This window comes from Cricetulus griseus, chromosome 2 (assembly GCF_003668045.3).
Source record: "Cricetulus griseus strain 17A/GY chromosome 2, alternate assembly CriGri-PICRH-1.0, whole genome shotgun sequence".
NCBI lineage: Eukaryota > Metazoa > Chordata > Mammalia > Rodentia > Cricetidae > Cricetulus > Cricetulus griseus.
The window spans coordinates 411615573-411639760 of record NC_048595.1 but is presented as its reverse complement, the minus strand read 5'-3'; positions in this window follow the sequence as shown (position 1 = coordinate 411639760).

Genomic DNA, 24188 nt, shown 5'->3' with positions numbered 1-24188 from the left:
GCAGACAGCTCCTCAGAGAACATGGGGCCTGCTTTCCCTTCATTTGCATTTGGAATGGGCATCTGAAGATTTACCTCCAAAAGGTTATTGTGCTTCATGCTCCATGGCCCTTCCTGTAAGAGAGATCATCCCCAAGAGGGCTAGAAGATGCAGGAAGCCATCTCCTGGGAAATCACAGCAGCCCGAGTCTTGACAACCTTAGATGAGTCACATGATATCATCTGAAGAGATTGCATGGAGTGTTAGCACATTGCCTCCTTTGGTCATCATCAGGTTATCATTGCAGAGGACTCCAGAGGCTGCCATTCTTTGCTTTACCTTGGAAGAAACTTTGGGTTTTACAAGACTTTTTAGAAAATGGAAGGAAAAGCTACAGGTAACAAAAGCTCTCAATGAAGCAGCAGAGGGAAGCAAAAGGACAAAATTCTGGCTTAAAAGCTATCAAAATGACCTGATGAATGCTGAGGTTAGGTGAGCACTGATCTTTAAAAACTAAACGGGTAAGTTTCTACGCATGCATTTCTGTGCAGATTCACTATTAAACAAAACAAAACAAAACAAAAAACTCACCTAAGTCTACATTTAATTCCATAAGATCCCAGAACACTTTGGGGATTTAAACTGATAAGCCAACCTCAAAGGGACTGATTCTTGCAACTAAAACACAGACACCTCTGGGGTGAAATGTGGCAACAGTTTGACAGGCATAGCAGTAGGCTAGAAAGGATTCATCCAATTAAAATTACGGGATGAATTTTGGCTGGCAGAACGTAATTACCAGCCTTGGAATGGATCCAGGATCCTGAGGTTAACACCCTTCCTCTTGCCAACAACCCTCCTACCTGCCAACACTCCGAGCCGGAGAAGGCTGGATCTGACATAATCGCACATAATACTGTTGTGACATCTAAGTACAATGATGATGATGTGAGAAGCATCATGAACCTGAGTTTTTTTTAACACTCATTATGTTACTTATTTTTATGCCACATTAGGCTAGAAACCAAATGTCCACATAAATGTTAATTTCCTCCAAACCGTGTTTGAAAATTATAATTAGAAAATTAAAAAATAGATTTAAAAATTAATTTATTTCGCCAAAGTAGTTATTTGGTGATTATTTCACTTCAGGAGTGAAACTAGATAAAAATGGTGACATTAAATTCTTGTTACTTAAAAGGAAAGAAAACAACAACAACAACCCAAAACAGGTCCTGATTTTTTTGTGTGTTTTGTTTTGTTTTGTTATTTTTTGGGAATGTGTTCTCAAGGTTGATTGGCCTGGGGGCATGGAGAAGGAAATGTTAAGCAAACTCCACATTCCTGATAAGCCTACTAAATAAGGATGTGTTAGAGTGGCCTTTGTGGTACTCCTGGCAGAGCCCACTGCTGGTCCACCACCTAAGGGTAAAGACCCCATCTGGGGATTCCAAGTCCTTTGAGCTCTGGGAAGGGCTGGGAGGACAAGCCTGCTTGGCTCTGTGGTCCCAAAGCACCTGATAACTGTCGTGCCTAGATCACTCCAGCCTGGTAGCTGTAGTCACCAAGAGTCCCTAGGGTGACTGCAACCTGGGAGCTCAGAATGATGAGAAGCCTGTGTCCCCACTCCATTCCTCAGCACTCTGCCCCGATAACTCCTCCAGGGACTTTGCTCTATCACCTGAAGCCATTCAGGGTGACTGGATGGGTTGATGATATGAGATCTTCCTGTCCCAAACCACCAAGAAAAATGGAACGTAGCTTTAGGCCCCTTCTAAGAGCAAAGGCTATGTCAGAGCCTCCTATGGCATGTGCATGTCAGCTTTTGCTGGGAAGGTGGATTTCTCTATCACCATCTTTGTGTGATTTAGCTTGTCCATGGGGAATCAGAATATGGAATGAGTGGATGAAACTAATCCTTTCTTTTGCACTGTTAGGGGTTGCCATAAACACCATTTGTTAAAAAGCATAATTACATTGGGAAAGTGCCTGATGAGACAATTAAGCTACATAAACACACTGAAAACAAATGAAAACCAGGAGACACCACACCCCTTGTGTGAAGCTATTTTTTTTGTTTGTTTACATGGGAAAGTGAGGTCTGAGTTGATTTATTTCAATGTTATTAATATCTAGAAAACCCCAGTGATTGTATTTTTCTGAATTTTCTGTATTGGGACAATAGCAAACCTACATGTAAGTGTGAACCCTATCACACAGCAGCCACTGTGTGCCTGCAGAGTGAGGACATCTGACTTTAGCCATTTTAGTAAACATTTTTGTTTAAACTCCGATTCACTGCAGCAGTGTCCTTTACTTGGAGAACTTTCCCAGACACAACAACCTACTTTAAATGTTTGTGGAATGAAAATGAATGAACCAGCACCTGGTTCATTTTCAGTTGTGATATTTAAAAGAGGCCCACACTGTGAGGGCCTGATCTTGTATTATGTTCTTGTATTTTGAGATATTTTGATTCTTTTAGATTATAATGTTGTTTGAGGCATGGGAGATGGGTTGCCAAATGTCATCTGGTGTTCTAAAAAAGAATCAAGGAAACCTCCCAAATGTGCGTGATTAATACTTTTATGGCAAGAGGTAAGTCCCATTTTTGGCCTTATTGAGTAACATATATGAGAATATATGTCTCTCAGTTCAAGGAAGAGTCTCAAAAAAGGTTTATTTTAAACTTGTATAGAAACTTTAGAGACGAAAGGACAGCAAGAGCTGAGACAATCAAATAGCCAGACCCCTACGGATCATGTTCTACAGAGATTTTATTTATTTGTCACAGAAATGTGGGTTTTTTAAATCAACATATCAAGTAGCCTCCCTCAGCATACTTCAGTTAAACAAAATGATCCTGTCTGCTTGTTGAATAGTATAGACCTGGAAAGTAGAAGAAGCTAAGCTGAGGAGGGCCATGATCAAAGCCGGATAACATGCTTCTACAAGAAAGTAGCACTTCACAGCCAGACTGAGTAATTTGCCAGGTATTTTCCAGTGTTATTACTACATTCCTATGTCCAGCGCACATGACCACTTATATGTGAAATGCTGTTTCAGCCAGCCTGAGGGTTTTTTTCTGCAGGTCTTCCCTAAGAACAATCGTAAAATGTTTAGGTCACGCATGACTTCCTGCTTTCTAGGAAGGTAGGACTCTTGTGGTTAAGGAACAAGAAGATAACCCTGAACTACAGAGACAGAAGTCAAGAATCAATTTTGTTATTCCAGAGAAGTCACTTCTATCTCTAGCCTGGAACTCCATTGGGAGGCCTGCTTACCACACACTTCAGAAGCCAGAAGAGAGAGAAGATGCTGTTGAGAGCACAGCGAAGCTGTTCTTGGAGAAAGTGGTGTGAACAACAGTTGTGACTACTGCTCCACACACTGCAGCTATAGACACTCTTTCTGCTGTGCTCCCTGGTCTTGAGCCATCACAGACGACTCCCTCTGCCTCAGCTCTGGGGTAGACAGACAGACAGACAGACAGACAGACAGACAGACAGACAGACAGATATTGAATGCTTTAGTATGCACATCAGGTCTTTTCAAGGCCTGCATTAGTTTAGCATGTCCCAGATTGTTCAGGGTCCTGTTAGGCCCACGAGTAACAGGGTACAGTTACCCAAAAATGTACTCTTTGCTTCATGGGCCCCTTATTTGATCATTAATGCAATAAGCATCCTACATAATACTTCATACTTTTTATTTCGAAAGTTAAATAAAAAATAAACATTCTGAATGCCAAGCAGTTTTCAAAGCACTCTTGCCAATGCAACCTATGACATCATTACAGTATTATTATCGCTCCTGCATTTTCTCTGTTCAGGGACTATTGGGCAATTACATTGAAATGATATGCACAGAGTCACCCAATAATTCAGTGGAGACTGGAACTCAAGCCTCATTCCTCCCTTGGCCAGCACTACTGGGCGATGCTATTATGCTTTTGTCATCCTCCACAAAACATTCCTGTGGTGACACATGGTTTAAATATCATTTGCTTTCATAGTCAAATGCACATAAAACATATATCTGCAGATTTGTAATCATTTAAGTAGAATTGTTTTGTTATTAATTCAAATAAAGTCAGTAGCTTTCTGTCACTAGGTGAGTATTAGAGTGTCAGCCTTATGTCACCAAAACAGTGTAGTTTAATTTCTAATCGGCAGCTTTTAGAGCATTCATGAGAAAGAAGAGGCTGCCCCAAGCCTCCTCTAACTAGAAGCACACTTAGGCTACTATCTTCCAACTTGGAAATGTTTGTGAAATTCTCAGTAATCACTGATTTTAAAAAAGAAACACCTTTCGGAGTCACTATGCAGCCAGCTCTTTTACTTGTTCTTTGTCAGAAGAGCCGGTGTGGGCTCTTCAGTATCAGGAACAGGACATCTAATGGGGTGGGCCACCCGTGTCTGTGATTGAATGAGCTTGCAGAGATGCCTGTGGAAGGCACACACTGATGGGTTTCTGGGTCTCAACTCACAGTTCTTATCAGCTTATTAGTGGCAGCCGCTCAAATGGAATTATAGCTATTATACTCCATTATAAACACCAAACAATTTGCTTCTGCGAGATTCATACAGGCAGCATCTCCTGCCAGCACGCATTCTCTTCCTACACACATATTTAAGAAATTGCAGGAGAGCTGAGTTTTATTCTTTCAGCATTTGGGTTTACTGAATCATACACAACCAAGAATAAAAGCTTTTCACTAGACTTAGACTAAAGAAAAGAAAAGAAAAGTCATCATATCTTTACTTCCAGGAGCAAGGAAGTGTTGAGAAAGTTGATAAAATTGAAAATTTCCTGCTCTTTCTCTTGTTTCATCTTTTGTAGTTTGAAAGGTGTGGGAAGGGTTGCATAAGTTGAGGAAGTGAGACAGGGCTGGAGAGATGGCTCAGTGGTTAAGAGCACTGACTGCTCTTCCAGAGGACCAGGTTTAATTCCCAGCATCCACACGGCGGCTCACAATTGTCTGTAATTCCAAGATCTAATACCCTCACACAGACATACATGCAGGCAAAACACCAGTGCACATAAAAATAAGAATAAATAAATTACTTAAAAAGAAGAAAGAGAGAATGCTTTACAAAAAGTTTAAAGGAATGTATGCTTAAGGGGGTAGATAAAATGATATAAATCTTATTTTTTTCTAATTAGGCAAAAGTGGGCACATTTAAATGACCTACTAGGTCTTCATACAGGAACCTAAGCTATAAATGTTAGACCTGCATGAGTGCAGGCCTCCATAGATGCTCATTTGACTGTGAACAAGTGACATATTTTTATCTTCTTACATGGGCAATATTAATGGTATGGGGCTGCTGTAAACTGTAAACTACAGTTCTTGGCTCAAACTTTTCTTTCCTCCAACTCTGAAAAGATCTGTTGTTAAGTTGCCAGGGGACAGAGGCATAATAGCATCACTAAAGGCTTAATTACCACCTAAAGCCTTTAGTCCTACACTTTGAATTTGCTTTTGTAGGATTAAGGGGGACTTTTAAGGAGGCTGGACCAGGCTTGTAAACTTCAAAAATAACTTTGGGTTTACGTTTGACTGCCATAGCAGGGTATAGCAGCTTTCTCCTCCAGGTTACACAGTCCAGTGTGTAAGTTACCAAAGCTGGAAGTCGTTAGTGGCTAACTGTTGTTGGCCTTCCAAAGGAGATGGTACAGTCATATAGTCAGAACAATTGCAAATGGACAGGTGAGTGCATACCCCAAACCTATCATGGTAAGCACTAAGCACTAATTACCTTTCCCTAGATGGTGGCTTTGTTTGCTTGTTTGTTTGAAGAGTTCAGACCTTGCTCAGGGAAGTTTGATTTCTGATTTTTGGAAGGAAATATTGAAAAGAACAAGGAGATGAGATCATTAAGACACAAAATGTAAAGTAACACAGTTTTTGTAGTTGTTTTGGGTTTTTAGAGACAGGAGCTTATTACGTAGGCCAGCTTGACCTTGAACTCATGATTCCTCATGCCTTAGCCTCCCAAATATTGATGCAATCAGGCTACTAAATAAAGAGCTTAGCTTAGACTAAGAAGAGAACTTTGGTGAGGTGAGTAGCAAGTCCCTAAGGTCTCTGACAGACATCCAGTGCTTACAACTGAGCTGAGCCCTCCAGCTGTCTGTACTAACCTGTGCTATAGGAAGTGGGCAACCTTGCATATATATGAATGTCATGCTTGGTGTCACTTTCAATAACCTCAACATAGGATTTTTCTATCAAATTAAATTTAATTATATGAAAATAAAACAAGTATTAAAATTTCATAACAGAAAAATCCTTGCATTTTAGTGATATTTTTTAAAAAGATTTTATTTTTTTATTATGTATACAACATTCTGCTTCCATGTATATCTGCACACCAGAAGAGGGCACCAGATCTCATAACGGATGGTTGTGAGCCACCATGTGATTGCTGGGAATTGAACTCAGGGCCTCTGGAAGAGCAGTCAGTGCTCTTAACCTCTGAGCCATCTCTCCAGCCCCAATATTTTCTTTTTTAATAAAGTATTTTTCTTTTTCTTTTTTTTAACTAATTCTTCGTGTAATCCACCCATGCATGCAATGCATTTTGACCATACTTACTCCCTTATTCATCCAGATCCAGTCTACACCCACTTCCAACTTTGTGCCCTCTTCTTTGACTTTAAACCCACCAGGTCCACTTTGTGCTACCTATATCCTTATGGATGTGGCCCATCCGCTGGAGTTCGGTCAACCTACAAGAGTCTACACCACGAAAGAAAACTGACTCTACTTCCCAAAGAAGTCATCAACTTCCCAAAGCTCCTGAGGTATGTTATGAGCCCCACTGCCTCCATGCTGGTCTGTTGCCTGGCTCAATCTGTAGGTCTTATACAGACAACCACCACTACTGCTACTGATGAGTTCATGAGTGCAGAATTCCCATCATGTCCAGAAAATACAATTTCAGTCTAATCCTTCCCAACCTTTGATTCTTAAAATATTTCCATCCCCTCTTCCTTCATGATTACTGAGCCTTGGAGGCAGTGGGGGCAGGTATGATACACATGTCTTATCTATGGCTAAGTACTTCTCAGATACCTACTCTCTGTACTTTGATCAGCTAGGAGTTTCCATGTTGACCACTGTCCACTGCACAAAATCCTTCCCTGATGAGGTCTGAGAAGTGACCTAATTTACAGTTATAGAGATAAATATTTGAATGTGGTTTGCTATTACGTCTATTTAGCAAGATAAAAGTAGTTGGTTCCCCTTTGGGGCCTATGTACTTTCCAACTATGGCTTCCTGGTCAGACTTACAATACCAGGGATATGTTTTCTCCTGTGGAGCAGTGGTGATGTGTTTCTTTTGTGGGTCAGTTGAAGAAAGAGGGTCAGTTCAAAATGTAATTCAGACTTAGCAAAAGCAGCAGGTAGAATCAGACTCCATGGACTGACCACTCTGGCTTTGCAAAAACATCCTTTATTGTTGCACAAATTACACCTCTAGCAAGTCAATTTCCCCTACCAAAAGCTCTTACCTTGATTTATTTGAAGGAACCATTTGCCTAAGCAATTCTTAGCTATGAGATCTCCTGGTTTGCCAGGTACTCTCAAGACTAAGTTATGCAAAGGCTCTTTAATTTCTTCAAAAGAGCAACTCAGATAACAACCCCCAACTTTTAACAAAAGGTAACAATTCCTGACTTTTAACAAAGTATAACAATCAATGACTTTAAGCAAAAGGTAAAAATTACTGAGTTCAAAGCCTAGGTGTTATGATGTCTTTCTTCCGCAGCCACCTGAGCCCTGCCACCATGTGGGCACTTTCTGCCAAGCTGCCCGAGTTCCACCCACCACCACGTTAAGGTCCCAAATAACACACAAAGACTTATATTAGGTACAATGCTGCTGGCCAATCCCTAGGATTTCTTACTTGCTATCTCAGTCTTAATTATCATCCATAATCACAGGACTTATCTTATGGAGGACGCCTTCCACTGGCATACTCTTCCTGGGTCATATGACGACTCCAGAGTAGAGAGCAGGAGGAAGAGAGAAAAGGAACAACTTCCTTCTTGTCCTTGCTTATATATGAGTTTGCCTACTATGTCACTTCCTGCCTGGATGTCTACTACATTTCCCAGACTTAGTCCCACCTAACTTGCTGCCTCATTGGCCAAACAGTACTTTATTTATCATCCAATAAGACAAACACATACACAGAAGCACTTCCCCCATCACCTAGGGGGTATCACTCTGGAATGCAAGCCAGATGTAATAGCTCTGTGGAATCTCTCCTACCCAGAGTAGACCTTGATTCCAAGCAGAAAGTGGTCGGTTACCCCAACAACATTTATGCCACTATTGTACCTTCAGGTACCTTGTGCCAGATTAGTCATAACTGTATCTCACAGGGCATGCATCTTGGTAAGTCTCTTGATAATTTTCCCCTTCAGCACCCTGAATAGCATTTTCCAGTACTATGAAAGCTAGCCAGTGGGAAGACAGTTTCCTTGTCTGTTCAACATTTATTTCTCTATGTTCTGTCATTAATCCATGTGATGTCTTCAGCAATGAGGTCTTAATAATTTAGATATCGTGGGTAAGTAAGAGTAATAACAACAGCCTGAATTATTTTGGGTTCTCTGGAATCTCTATGTCCAGTAGCTTGTAAGGAGGTAATCCGTACCAGACACTGACATATTCATGGTTGTTGCACACATACACTTACAGCATCTGTGGGTACCTGCACAATATCAATATAGTTAAAAATTACAGTCCAGAGTAATGAGTGGCTTCCAATGCCTCACCCTAACAAAGGACAGCTATGGATTCTGGGAGAGGGAGAATCATTTTTCCTTGGGGGATGAGTACTGCCTATATTCCACTGGATAACTCTATACCCAATGCACATACTGGCAGCACTAATTGGGCTCAGTAGATTAAAAATAAATAAATACATACATAATTTAAAAAGAGGATGTGAAGTTGAGAGGAATATGTGTTATGGGGTAGAGGAAGTTAGTGGGAGGGGATGAGGTGAATATGATCAAGAGACATTGTATAATGTATGCAATTATTTAAAGATGCATCAGATCAGTCATTATGATAGTGGCTCTATTGATAAAGGTAAGACTTTAGTTCTTGTGTATATGTCTTCTTGGTGAAAGGCAGGCTTTAGGTAGATTGAAATGTTCTGAACTACTCAGGTTCTATGTCTAGGAGTACACCCCCCAATTCAGGAGAGTATACCCCCAAACTGCATCTCATCATTTTTCTGAACATATAAATCTTACTCAAATTTTATTCCTTATTTATGTCTATATGTGTGTCCCTACATGAGTTTATATACATCTAGTGTATGTATGTGCCCACAGAGGCCAGAAAAGGGTGTCAGATGTCCTGGAACTGGAATTAAAGGCACTTGTTATCTGCCAAATGTGGGTGCTGGGAACTGAGTCCTGGTCTTCTGCAAGAGCAGTGTGTGCTCTCAAGTGCTGTCTCTTCAGTCCTCTGAACACATGTATCTGAAACATCCTCTGTCTCATCCTTATTGCAGTGAATCTTGGGATGCAAGATTAATGATCTTTTGCAGAAAATGATCACCTATTCTTAGTGGCTAAGTAAAACATGTTATGGTCATGTAACAGTGTTGATGTCCATCTTGATTTCATGATAAGTCAGCATATAATGAAACACACAAAGGCTGTGTTCCGGCAGGGAGCCTGAAATTTTGATTTGGGCCATAGGTTGAAATGAAATGTGCTCCATGTCCTATAGGGACACTGTAAGTTTTGACAGGACACTTTGATTTTGAAGAATCATGCCTCTGTAAGATAAAACCTATATTATCTTAAATTTTCTTGTAAAGGACCAAAATGTCTTCAAGTTAACTTGTTTTAAATTTGGCCAATTATCTTTTTTCAAAAGGAATGTTTGCTTGGAGATTGAGGTCCTGAGAAGTAACAACTAATAGGCATAGGCTCGAGATGGGAGCTTTTGTTTCTGTGGCTAAAATGATTATATTACACTGTCAGTGCAGAAATACCATGGCATTCTGAGGTAGCTGTATCCAGTACTTGTATATAAAACTCCAGGAAAAAAATCTGATTACTTAATAAGTACAAAACTAAAACAAGTATTTGGGCTTTAAAATTTATGGTTTTTTTAAAAACATCATAGTATAATTGCTTATAAATCAGTTTGGAAATAACTAGTAGTTGTATCAGATTAATGGTAGAATATTAAAAAAATTGAAGTAACCAACTGTAAAATAATTAAGTAAACTGTGCATGGCCAAGAAACATTGGACAGGTTCTTGCCTTTGGGCAGGAAGAGGCTTGAAGAACTGTAAACTTGACTGACTTTGGGGAGGAGTTCTGAGAGGAAATGTTGGATCTTTTCTTCTTAAATTATTTTGGATAAAAAGCAATTTTCTATTCAGATTACAAGACAAAACAAAATGAAAATTTACAATTGCACATATCTAGGCAAGCTCTTCTCTGGCAGCCACAGTAGAGGCTTTCTTGGCCATCAGTACACGGGTTCAAGAGGGAATTCATCCTTGTCACGGAGCAGTGAACCTAATCCCCACCCATCCTCTCTTTGCTGTTGAGGTGGAAGAGTATGAAGTTGTGGTCAGAAGCAAGAGAAATACAGGGCACACAGTTTTTGCAAATGGCCTGTGACCATCTAATTCCAGGTCGGTGGGTCAGCTTCTGGGCAAAGCCAAGCTTGAGGCACCATACCAACAATAGGTGTGGACTTCCACACTGGCACATGGTGTCCTTGGGACTCACCTCTACAATTTGTATCTATAACATTTAGAAAATTTTCACTAATAATTTTGGCCTAATAGAGAAGAAACAACAGTATTTTTTTTTTGAGGCCCTTGGACTCTTCTGGGCAGAAGAATGATTTGCTTTGCCCATCTGTGTCCCATTTTCTAATGCAGAGGTAATGATGAGATTGAAAAACACTCAGAGGTTAACTCCTACCACTCTTCACTCGGAATTTTTCCTTATGCACAAGTCTAAGGCTTTCTGTAGAGGTGATCTTTCACATGCATGACTTCAACCTCAGGGGAAAGTTTAATTTGGAAAATTTGAGTTACGTCACTTGAGGTGTTTTTGAATAAGGCAAATTGGGAGAAAAGAAAGACCTTTTGCCTGGACTGTCTAGCTGCATTGTGGTTAATTACAGAGCAGAGGCTCAGAACCTTTGGGAAAGCCCCTTTCAGGATAATTGCATTCTTCCCTATATGACCTCAAAAATCCTTCTATGATGTTGCCTCATTTTTCTTTAATAGTGAATTGTCTAACATTTGGAGTGTAGATTTGGATTCCAGCTGTGCTACACCAAGCACCAGGGATAGAAAATGAGACTTGTTTTCAAAAGAAGTCCCCTCGCTGCTCATGCTTCATTCTTAATGTGACCTGACAGCCAAGGGGTCATTTCCCAAGGAAATTTAGACCCCAGATTTGCTTTACTTTTGATCCAAGAAATAGTTACCTTCAGCATGGAGGGTTTCCACACAAAACCAGGAGCTCAGAATTGTCCAAACCATAACAATGACGTTAATTGTCTCCCAAACAGTTTTGGATAATTACATTAACTTTGAAATTAGCTAGTACATGGAGTCCTTCCTGACATCAAGACTGGTCCATTCCAGATGTTCCTCCTGTGAAGGAGACAGTTGAGAACCAGAGGGTCTGAGTTCAGCCTTTCTCTCATCCTTTGCCCTTTTGCTCCACTGGCAGCTACTGTATCTCATGATTTAAACATTGGACATTTTTAATTAAAGGAGAGCTCAGCTGCATTCTTGAACTAATTTATAACATTTGATTTGAAACGTAATAGCTTCAATCTTCCTCTGATTAAAAACAGTCATATACTGTACATGGTTACTATTTTGATGCTCCAACATGCAGTTTTTATTTTTACATTCCCCTTTCTACACAGCTGTTCATCTAATATCATCCAAAATTTTTTAAAGACTTTTTTTTTGTAACAGCATGCTCAGGCATCCTTATGAGGCAGAAATATTCACACTCTAGGATCCCAGTGTTTTCAGAACAGTAAAGGGATGTTTTTCATAGAGTAACCCTTTCCAGGAAAACTTTCAATGTAGGATTTCGGCAACATAAAAATAGTTGAGATTGATACATGTAATTCATGAGTGCATTGCTTGCAAAAATTCCTAAAAGCTCCAAGCTTACTTATATCTTAAGGAAGGGCTTCTTAAAGTGGGTCCACAATTTGTGTTCATAATATTTGTGTCTTCTACATTATATGTAAATTTTTGTGTATGTGCTTTTGTGTATGCACACGATTTCACTTGGAAAACTTCTCGAATAAAGCGGAAAGTCATGCAGATTGTGAGGGTAGCATAAAAACAAGAATGTGCCAAGGACTTCAGTGTGATTGACCAGAACTTAGTAATGGGCTAGAATGGGAAAAGCATTCCCAGGAAACTCAAGAAATGCAAGTCAAGACATCATCAGAGATGAGATTCTGAATCTTTGGTTTGGTTTGGGTCCAAAATTTATCTTACAGGCCAGAGAAACTATTGGAAGTAGTATGATTGGCTTTGAATTCAGAAAGATGATATTGCCTGCATGATAGAGACTGGAGATGATGGAGGATGATAGAAAACAAAGAGAGTAAAAAGAGACAGGAATAGAGGGTGATATAGAATAGGGATTGAACATGCAAGAGTGGAGAACAGAGAATGCTGGAGAATGAAGGATGGTAGAAGATAAGGGACAGTAGAGCATAGACAGAGCTATCATTTGGCATTGGACTTCTAATTTAGAATTCAAGAGACGCATGTACCTAGCTTATGTTTATTTAACATTTGCAGATTTATTTCAGCATTTTAATATATTAGGCCATGCCTCTTGTTCAATATCTCCATTGGATTTTGAAACATTTTCCTCTCCTCCTTCTGCCATTCTTTTTCCTTCCTTCTCTTCTATATTTTCTTTGTATCAAAATGATGTATGTTGTCGAGAGTCAAATGTTCTGTAGGGTTTATTTCAAAATTCATTAAATTTCCCCTCACCCATAGCCTCTACCACACCAGTATCTCAGTTTCCTTCTTTTAGTGCTGGGCACTTTTAACTCTTAGACTTTATTATTTAGGGTTTAATTCCAGCTGTGTAAACATCATGCTGCTTGTGGTGGTTTAAATGAGAGGTGTCCCCGACAGGCTCAGGCATTTGCACACTTAGTCTCCAGTTGGTGGCCTTGTTGGAGGTGTAGGAGGCTCAGCCTTGCTGAAGGAAGTAGGTCTTTGTGGGCAGGGGAAAGAGGGCTTTGAGTGCTCATAGCCTTGCTTCTAGTTCCTGCTCTCTACTTCATATTGATGGATGAAGATGTGATCTCTTAGTTTCCTGCTCCTGCTGCCATGCCTGCCACGTGTTGCTGTGCATTGCGGCCATCATGGGCACTTATCTTCCTGGAGCCATCAGCCAGAATAAACTTTGTCTCTCCTATGTTGCTTTTGTCACTGTGTTTTATTGCAGTGAGAGAAAAGTAGCTAATCACTGCAGTTCTTAATTACTGGTTTTTCAGTTTTAGGCAGTATTTATAGTTTTTCACTACTGAAGATGAACGGTAGCTTCTTTTCACCCCATCCTTCACTGTCACATGACTTCCTGATTTGAGTTTCACCTTGACCTTTCCTCCCCAAATGAGGTTGCTATTTCTGGTCATTTCGGATGTGTGTGGTATGGGTCTGGTTGTTTCACTTCTGTTCTTTTGCCACTCGAGATCAGCTGAATCACATACTCCTCCTGATCCGTCCTTCAGTGTCTGATGCCACTGCTTCCTATTCTAGATCTATCAGTAGAGGTGACAAACCTATTCTCTTTAGCATCTTTTCTTTAGTGTTTCTGGTAGAAGTGAAAGTAAACACATGACCCCACATTCCCATCTTTGCCTTAAATCTTCTTTAATTCTTGGTGATTTTTAATTACCTTGGTTCTTTCACTGAATCCATCTAATTTTGAGTAAGAGGTAAATTTATGAGAATACTCTCCTATAATCCAGCTTCCCACCCAATCTTGCTGGTAGCCAGCTGGAATCCCAGGGCTTCTGTAAACTTTGTATAGCTTCTCCACACAGCATGGGCCATTGTACTTCCTATATGTTTTCCACGTCTCATAGTTTCCATACACAGTTTCCATACACAGGAGTGGATGTTCCTGTTAATGACTATTGCCTGCACACAAGAATTTTATGAGGAATGCCCAACTGAGATAGAAAAGAGAGGGTGTGCGAGTAGGAGATAATTAGAAAACTGTTTCTAATGATTTATCAGTAAGAATGGGTATGCCTCCTCTCAGGCTCAGAAAAATCCAGCTTTTAACAATGTGGAACACGGGTGTGTATTTGTAAGTGTTGTGTACACTGACCTTTGTTTCATGTCACTGATTCAGTGGAACAATACTTACACCATGTCAGGTTATTTTAAGAGTGAAGACAATTATATGAATGAAGCATGGTTCATTTTTGTTCATTTGCTAGTGTGTGTATTTTCTTTAAATCTACAAACCACTAATGAATTGTATTGGAACAATCAGCCTCACGGTATGTTGGGGAGCTATTTTTGCTATTTGGAGGACATGTGCCATGACAAATTCTCAGGGTATCAACACTTGTGTGGATAGTCTTGAGACCTTGAAATTACCTCATTACAAGCTGTAGAAACATGGGTGATCTGGCGAATAAAGAACAACTTTGCACTTCTAGAATTTTCTACTCTGATTTTCCAGTTGCTATGGAGATTGTCTCAGGAAAAAAGCACGGGATTTGGTTGAAATTAGTCAATTTAGGTGCTGGGTTCTTCTATAGTTCTTGTTACTGTTATCACTACCTTTATTACCATAGCATAAAAATGATAGTTGATTTGATAGATGTAGGTCAACACATTTGGAGCATAGCATTTACCTTGAGAAGGACAGGATACTGCCACCACAGGAAAAGCTGAATAAAATGAAGGATGGTGCATTGTGAAAATACTTAAATTCTGAAGACTGATTTCTAATGGCTTACTATGGTTCTAATTATGAAGAATAGTTACAAGGTTGCCCACAAATGGCTATCACTGTAGACTTACTTCCTGTAGGGAGATTATACCTATTGCCGTAATACAGAGATACTAACAAGGAAAGAAGAAGCCAACTGGGAGACATGGAACAAACCTAATCTTCTCTGACCAGCAATTACAGGCAAACCCAGCTACACCCGAGACAGCTGTATTCTCTTCTAACATTTGGGTTCTGCTCCAAACTAAGGATTTGGCAACTTATCACCCACTGGGCAGCCTTTGAACAGTTGTGGGGACCAGAGCTGGGAGATAAATGCTCTCCCCATTTTTCTCCGAGGTGGAAAATTCTAAGGTTCATTAGGATCAAGTCTCAGTTTTGTGCAGCTGCGGCCAGTTTGAGAATATACCTTTGGACTAATTTTCCATCCATCCATGTTTCATTTCTGATGTTTACCAAACAGATTTTATTAAAATATTGATGAGAACAAATGTCCAAAAAGAACCTAGAATTAGGATGAATAGGTGGAGTACATGGCATCTTTTTGCCTTCCTGTACACTTCCTTGTAATTCTTTTCTATCACAGAAATAATACAACATGTAAGATTTATAGTTAAGACTTGGGAGATTCTGCCTCCCATGGCAACCACTTCTAGGAATGATCTCTCTTGGACTATTCAGGATTAAGCCATTTATCCTTGTGACATACATTAATGATTGTATGTTTCCAGTTTTCGGTAGACATTTAAAATGCTCAGAGATGGCTGTTTTCTGAAGTTACTAATCATATTTTGGAGAATTGGGCCTGATTAGAGTTGTCCAGTACTGAATGAATACCATACTCAAATTTAAAGTACAAATCCCCTGACACTGGAGATGCTTTTCCTTAATTCCTCCCTTTTTGGTCCCTCATTCCTGGGTTTATAGGGACCTTCATTGTGGTGTGATGTTAGTAGCACTGGAGGACCTGTGATACTAAGCCATATACCCAAGTTCTTTTGTACACCTATGTACACATCTACTCAATCTCCTTCATTTCTATTGGTGGAGACAAGGTGTGTTTCTTTAAAGACTCATTATGTAGCAATTATGACAACACATGACAATAAAAGTATATTGTGATAATTACAGCATCATTAAACTCATAGTCATTATTATGTGATCATTAAAGTTATGTATATTGAATAACTCGTTCTCCAATTTTAGCTAATCAGGAAGACAGAGTAAGATACCTCAAGATACTAATTGTGATTGCCTTTCCTCCATAGTCAGTGTGTAACCACCTGAGTTATCTGCTAATTTGATGTGGCTATAGGTTATCATAATGAGAGTGAGGAAGTGACAGGTCCTGGCCATGTCTGACTCTCTGACAGCAGAGGCCTTTGGAAGGTGGATACATGATTAATAGCAACAGGATTAGAAAAGGAACAGAGAAGGGAGGAGGTCTCCCCTTCCTGTTCCCAAGAAAATGAGAAAATTAATGTTGGTTTTGAAAGGAGAGCAATAAATTTTGAACCCAATTCCCTAGAGAGAAATGTGGGTAAAGAAGTGAAAATATTTACTGATGAGACTGACACTGTGCTCACCCAACCAGAGATTAGATAGGCTTCTCCACACACACACACACACATACACACAGGTACACACACACAGGTACACACACACACACACACACACACACACACACACACACACACACACACACACAGCCTAGGTTTTCTGCTGCACAGTGGTTTGGCAAAAGTGCGTGGGCTGGACAGCCATCTCCTAAGAAGGGAGAGGGGACAGCACAATTTCTCTTCCAAACTCTGCCCTAGGCAATGAAAGCAGAAAAAAGAGGTACTCCACTGTGATGCGGGATGTTCTTCTGTATATATATTTCTCTTATTGGTTGATAAATAAAACACTGTTTAGCAGGGACTAGAGCATGGGTATGACCAAAATACATCTACAAAATTCTCAAGGAATAAATAAAAATATTACTTAAAATAAAAAAAACACTGTTTGGCCAGTAGAGGCAATAAGATAGGCAGAGCTAGGAGACGAGGAGGATGCTGGAGAGAGAGGCAGAGAGGCCACCAGGAAGGGGACTGCCAAAGGAGTAACAGGTCCAGGCATTCTCTGGTAAGCCAAGACGACGTGGAAATATATAGGTTTATAGAAATGGGTTAATAATTAAGACAGAGCTGGCCAATAAGAAGCCCTAGCCATTGGCCAACAGTTTTATAATTAATATAGCATCTGTGTGCTTATTTGGGGCTGAGAAGGGTGGCGGGACCTAGCTGGACAAGAAACTCCAGAAACACCAATGCATTAAGTTAATATGGTTGTGGGAACAAAGTGCCTAAGACCAGGTGACTTAAACAGCAGGAACATGCTATGTCAGACCTGAAGGCTTCAGGCCTGAGATGAGAGTGCTTTCTATCCTGGCTCACACAGACCCTACTCCCACCACGCTTCATGTTCACATGGCACTCTTCCTGAATACTTTCTATGTTTACATTTCCCATTAAAAAATGAGGACGTAAGTTATATTGGATTCAGGCTCTACTTCATGCAGTATGACCTAAAGAAGGGAGAGGCTGTAGGAAAAGATGCTCAGACCTGAGTGTTGGGATGCAATGGTAAAGCAGTAAAGTCACATTTGAAACAACTGAAGGATTGTTAGGGCTGATGGCCTGGAAGACACTTGGGAGCTGAGCACACAGACAGCTCATGAAAGCCATTTATTTGCCATTTTTGGGAGCACAGATGAGACCAAGAGATAAACAGGTCTTTGTTGTTGTTGGGGTGGACTTATATTGAGGACTCTTAACTATTGCTGCTGTGTTGCTTGAACTAGTCACATTTTTGTTGCAGTGATAAAATGCCATGGCCAAAGTCAGCTTAAGTCAGCCTATTTTGTTTCCAAATCCAGATGCTTTAGAGTCCATGTTGGAGGAAATGGCAGCACATAACAGACATGGCCGCAGGAGCAGAAAGCTGCAAGCTCACATTTTCAAATGGAAGCACACAGGAGAGAGGGGAGGGGAGTGGAAGCATGGGAGAGATGGGGAGGGGAGAGGAAGAGGGAGGAGAGGAAGGGAGGGAGGGAAGTAGGGAGAGAGAGAGAGAGAGAGAGAGAGAGAGAGAGAGAGAGAGAGAGAGAATAGTTAAAACTCTCTAAGCCCACCTTCAGTAACCTACTTTCTCCAACAAGGAAGCACTTTCTAAACTTCCCCAAATAGCACCACCAGCTGGAGACTGAGTGGTTAAATTCTAGAGTATAATGGGAACATTTCTCATTCAAATAACTACATTGTTGTTCTAGAACAATCAGGCAGAACTAGCTCAAGGTGCTGTGAAGCCCAAGAAGTGAGAGGCAGAGTTAGGGTTGCAGAAGGCAATGACTGGTGCTGAACTGTGGTCCCCAGTAGCAGTAGCAGCAAGTCCAAGAAGATTCCTGCACTTGGGGTCATAAAGGAGGGAGACATTTGATTTAAGTTAATATGAGAGCCAGGCACAATCCTGCCACTGAAGGCTGGTTGTAAACTGCTATAAATTTCTCTAGTATTTCTGTTTGCTTCTAATTTGGTGGGATGCTATTTAGGAAAAAGTGATGAGGGTTATTTTTGAGGCAATTGTGGTAGATATGATATCAAATATCCAATAGTATCAAATGACTCTACATAAGTATCTAGCCAATGATTCCTGGCAATCTTCAAGACTGTCCTGTTTCTTATGAACTATTCTCTGGGGGTACTTTTGGCCTTTCCCTTGTCCCTGCAAAGAAAGTGAGGCTCTCATCCAGGTTAGCAGTGTTTGGAAGTGACAGGCCTAATACCAGGTTACCCAGGATTTTGTATGCTTGTGCATTGCTGTGTGATGTGGTGACAACGTGAGCTAATTAATAGCATCATCTTGAGTATTTAAGTGGGAAGTCACATAATGAAGAGGCCAAACTAAGGATTTAGGGACTAAAGACACAAGTTCAAATCCCTTATTTGCCATATAATTTTAGTAATTGGTGTCTTTTTTGGCTTGTCTGTGTTAAGGTGAAGAATAGTATCATCTTGAAAGGTGGTTTTGAGACATAAGAACCATTGTCTCTGGTACTGTGCTTCTTGCTGTCTGTCATTGTTGTGTAGATTTTCTGTGTCCTCTGAGGGGTCTGCTGAGCAGCTGGGGCTTAGGCTACCCCCTTACATTGTATAGACAGCAGATCCTTCTCTGTTTCATGCATCAAGGTTGTTAGCAAACCTCTTGAGCAGAAGATCTGAAGTGTTTTCAGTTCCAAAAGTCCAAATTATACGCCAGCCAACTTATCTTCATCTGCACAGTGATATTTAGCATCTGCCTTTGAGAAATGCCACGAAGATCTGAACATTACTGGGGGTTCTGTTTTGTTCCATTTCCCACTGTAAGTTCTAGTGTTCTCAGGGAAGAATGATGGAACATCTTCCTCTAGGGTCACAAAATATGTCCACCAAGCATCCAGAGAGCCACAGGGGAAACTAAAGTAAGTTATTGAGTAAAGTGTTAATATGCTAGAGGTCACTGATGAAGGTGTCATTCTTTGGATGAACAATACTATATATGTACAAAGGCATAAACACAAATTAATAACAAGCTCTTTGGGATAGTGGGTACTTTATTTTACATATTGAAGACATAGCATGTCATGTCATATATATATGTAGACATGTATGTGTGTAATGTATTCATGCATGATGTATATGTCATGTATGTATGTATGGTGTTGTATCCAGTCTGCCCCAACATCACAATGTGCCATGCACTTTGGGGCGTGTCCATGTCTACATCTCTGTGAAGGTATACTGAATATAGGAGTTTGGAGATATGCCATTCTTCTGTTTATAATTAAGGCAGAAGATAGGTTCACTCTTTTCATTCCATAGCTAGAAAACAGACCTAGAAACAAGAAGTCACTGGTAGTTTCCTGTTAAGATAACAGCAAGACAAAGGATCCCCACAAACATTCATTAGACCCTACCTTGGGTTTCTTTTTCCTTTGGTCCTTTTTTAGAAATTGAACTACTACAGGTTAAAGGTTAAACTTCATCTCTAACCACTATTATTCTTGGCCTCATAAATCATCTGACAATTTGCGGTATGTTGTACCATGTCAAGTCCAAAATTCCCTGTGGTTGTACTTAGAAAACTGCGCACAGTGGCCCTTTGGTAGCCTCTGGAGATTGGCTTGAGGGACCCTTGTAGATTGCAGTCTGTGTGTGCACAGTCCCTGGTAACACCACTGGCAGCACTCATATTGAGCCATAGCCCCAGTTTTACTTTAAAGTATCTTTAGTCTACTTTTAATATCTGAGAACCCCTAAATGATTATTTTGTGCAGGAAAAAAAAACCCACAAGGGACCTGCATATGGTCAGTATGAGTACAGTTTTTTAAAAGTATTTTTTGACCCATGGTTGAGAGTTGTATAAATATCAGAGTGTGCATAATGTATCTATTCCTCTATTTGTAAAGATCCAAATTTGTTGACTGTTTCTCCACACACCTAATGTACAGTGATGACTCCTTAACTGGATTTCGTGTACAAAAACAAGGATTTTTCTAGAACAAATACCTAGAAATGAAATTGCTTGGTCTAACAATTTTAAAAATGCTCAAACCTAACACTTGTTTTTTTTTTTTTACATGAGAATCAAGTGATTATTATAACTTGATTTCTGTAACCTATGACACACTGCTTTTTGTTGCATTTTATTATTTACTCGCATGACAATCATAAATGGACAACTTGGAGATGCAAAGGAAATCCCTCTTTCCCAAGAGGGCCTGTACACCGAGAATCATAGCTGCTCTTGTCTTCACGTCACTACTTGTAAACTTACTTGTCTTACCATGGCAGAGTGTACAGCAACCTCCAGGGATGGGTAATAGTGTTCCCCAGCCTCACATTTTTCACTGCTACCCCAAGAAGCCATGGGCACCTGAATGTGTCAGTCAAAATGTCCTTGATTTCATTTTTCAGTCCAACATTTCTGCACTTTCATCATAAAATCAGCTGCATTTTTTCCCGGTCCCTGAAGAGTAACATCCAGTTCCAGTCAGCATGTTTAATGCACTTCTCAATGATGTTCTAGCACAGTCAATTTTTGTATCTCGTGCATGCGTACATATGGTAAGAGTTTCTTCAAGTCCCAGCCATGTGGGGGAGGAATATTGCGGTTGCTTTGTTAATGCACTGTTTGTGTTGGAGCGGGTACGGCCCCGCGCTGTAACTCTCCGTGCTGGGCGTAATGAGATGGCTTTGATGGTGGTGTAAGAGACTAGGGATGGTCACAGCTTCACACTTCAAAGCCCAGCATATGGGGTGAATACTGGTTAAGCTTTGTACTCTTTGGGGATGGTTGGGAGACAATTCCGAACAGCTCTGTTTAATGAAGACGTTGGAAAAGAAATATTCTATCTTTAAAACAATTTTGAATTGCAAAGAGGGAAATTTCCACGCCCCCCTCATTCCACAGACTAAACTAAGAATAATTTTTCCTAGTCTGCACTTAATTAGAGGCGGCAGAGCTCAGCATTGCTGCTATACTGTATTTTCAAATGCCGCTCTTTTGAAACGTACTGTAACAGGATTAACCGGCCAGCTTTATTTTAGGTATGTATATGAACTTAGGTTAAAAAAAAAGAAAACCAAAAAACTCTTAAGGCTATCTGTTTTACCATCTAAGAGATTTTTATCATTTCTGATAAAAAATTACCCCTTTCTTGTTAAAAAAAAAATCAATGAACAAACAGCCCCTGGGCTATATTAAGAGAGCTATGCTAAAAGCAGGGGGTGAATATGAGATTTCAAGTCTATCACCAGTTTAATTTTTAGAATTCTGTGCTTTTTCCCCTTTTTCTCATCTTGATTTGGGTCTGAGGTGCCAGGGGTAGGACGAAGATGCTTTCTTGATGGGTATGTGCTTGTGAAAAAAATCTGATACTTTTTCAAGTTATCACCAGCATTCTGGCTTGAGAATAATAATGATAAAACACAGACTCATGCAAGGGGTGGGGCAGAGGAGAGAGAACTTAACTTCCCAGAGGAGAGAGTGACAGACGAGGGTTTTTCTAAGTTGCGCATTTTGGCTGCAATTAGAAGTGTAACAAAAACTAAGCTTATGAATTATGTTCCCCGAGCTGCTGACATGTAATTCTACTTAACAGTTGAATTTTGATTCGTATTTTGTATCAGTAGTCCTAAATTGATCCTGAAAGACAATAGCATTACATCCCACTGTGACATGAAGTATGTGCTAGTGAAAAGCAGGAAGGTACATTTAATTAAGCAGATTCTTTAAAATGTCTTTCAACGTACCTTTAATATTGCACATGCTCAATAAAATCTGCATCTCAGCCATAGTTATATCTGCTCGAAACTTAGAAACAGTCATCGTGGCAATATGAAAGCTATAGTTCCAGTGCGATGGGAAAATCTCACTGCATTGGTTCTTCTATAAAGGGGGATGCCACCAAATGCATCTAGTCTCTGGATTTAAGACTAGAAAGTGCCTAACACACACACACACACACACACACACACACACACACACACACACACACACGAACACACACACACACACACACACACACACACGTTGTTAGAAATCATTGTTCAGTCAATAAGATCAGCCGCTCTGAAGGTTCGATACACAATCAGTCTACCTTTGTAGGACAGAGAAAACGGGAATATCAGAACCTGCATGAGAGCCTTGGGATAACCTTGTCAAAGATAAAGACACAAGTACTAAAGCCATGGGTCTTTCAACAAAAAGTTATTTAGGAAGCAGTAGTTTTGTTTTACCTGTTTCAGGACTGAACTGTGTTCTGCACTGAACTATTTCTGAGCAAGGCGGTCCCAACATATGCCTCTTTGTTTGACAAGAACAGCCTTGCTGTTCTACATGTCCATTTGACTTTGACTTCTGCAGTGAGGAGCACTGTTGCAAGCACATGGAATGTGAGCATAACGGTGGAGAGTTAGTCCTATGGTTTCCCACTAGAGACAATTAACTCTGGGTTTTGTTGAACACAAATCTGATTTCATTAGCACAGTGGTGCCTTATTTCCATCTGCAAGCTCTGCTTGCAACAGTGGTTCAAGATTTCACAATACATCAAGAGGCTGCCATGCCTGGTTACCTCCTTTCTGGTGATGTAAATGGAAGTGTGTTTGTCTGCTATTGGCCAGTTCCCAGGGGACTTTAGGGTTTTGCTCATTGAGGATCTTTATCTACAATAATTTGATTTTACTGTCTGTGAAGTACTGTTTTCTTAATCATCACTTGCACAATTATGAACTGTGTGTTTTTTAATCAAAATTCTCTCCCTCATCAATTTGGAATATCTGGCTTATATGAAAACCCATTTTTATAGGAAATGCTGGATAAATATAATTTGTCACTGACAAAGTTCTAGATACAAAGTTAGTGCTTCAATCTTTCCTAATCCTGAGTCTCAAAGAGCATTGTGGGAGAGGTGGCAGAGAGACTGAAAGAGCCAGAGGTCAGGGAGGACTGGGGCAACACAGTGCCTTCTGGTCATGACAGACTTCTGCACTCACAAACCCATAGCAGTTGTGGCAGTCTGCACAAGATATGCATAAGATCAAGCCAGTTAACATTCCAACATGGAAACAGACCCCAGTTCTAGATGCAATCTTTTTTGACAGTTTATGGCTGCTAGAAAAGGAAGAGTGAGGTTTTTAAAGGGTGTGGCCCTCATAGGCTGACCATGCTCCATTGGTTGGTTCCACACTTGTGAATATGTGGGCAGCATAACATAGAGTCAACGGGTCTAAAACAAAAGGACAAAGTTGGGAATCATGTGTCGGAGAAACACAGGCATTGAAGGTGGGGAGGGAAGATGATTATGATCAAAATACATTGTCTTTATGTCTGAAGTTCTCAAAGAGCCATTAAAAGTATATATAAAAATTTTAGTGCTTTAGATAAGTTTTTTTTCTTTTACATTTTATTGAGAAGTTGGAACTCTGAGATGACAATAAGTTTTTCAAGATCCCAAATGTTCATTAAAGAGCAGCAATGCTATTTGATTCTATATTGGATGCATATGTTATTTCTACTAAAACAGACCTCTGCCCTTGAACCTACAACCTCTGACAAGTAGGAGTTGCTACTGCAAATGTCTGATGCTTTTCCCT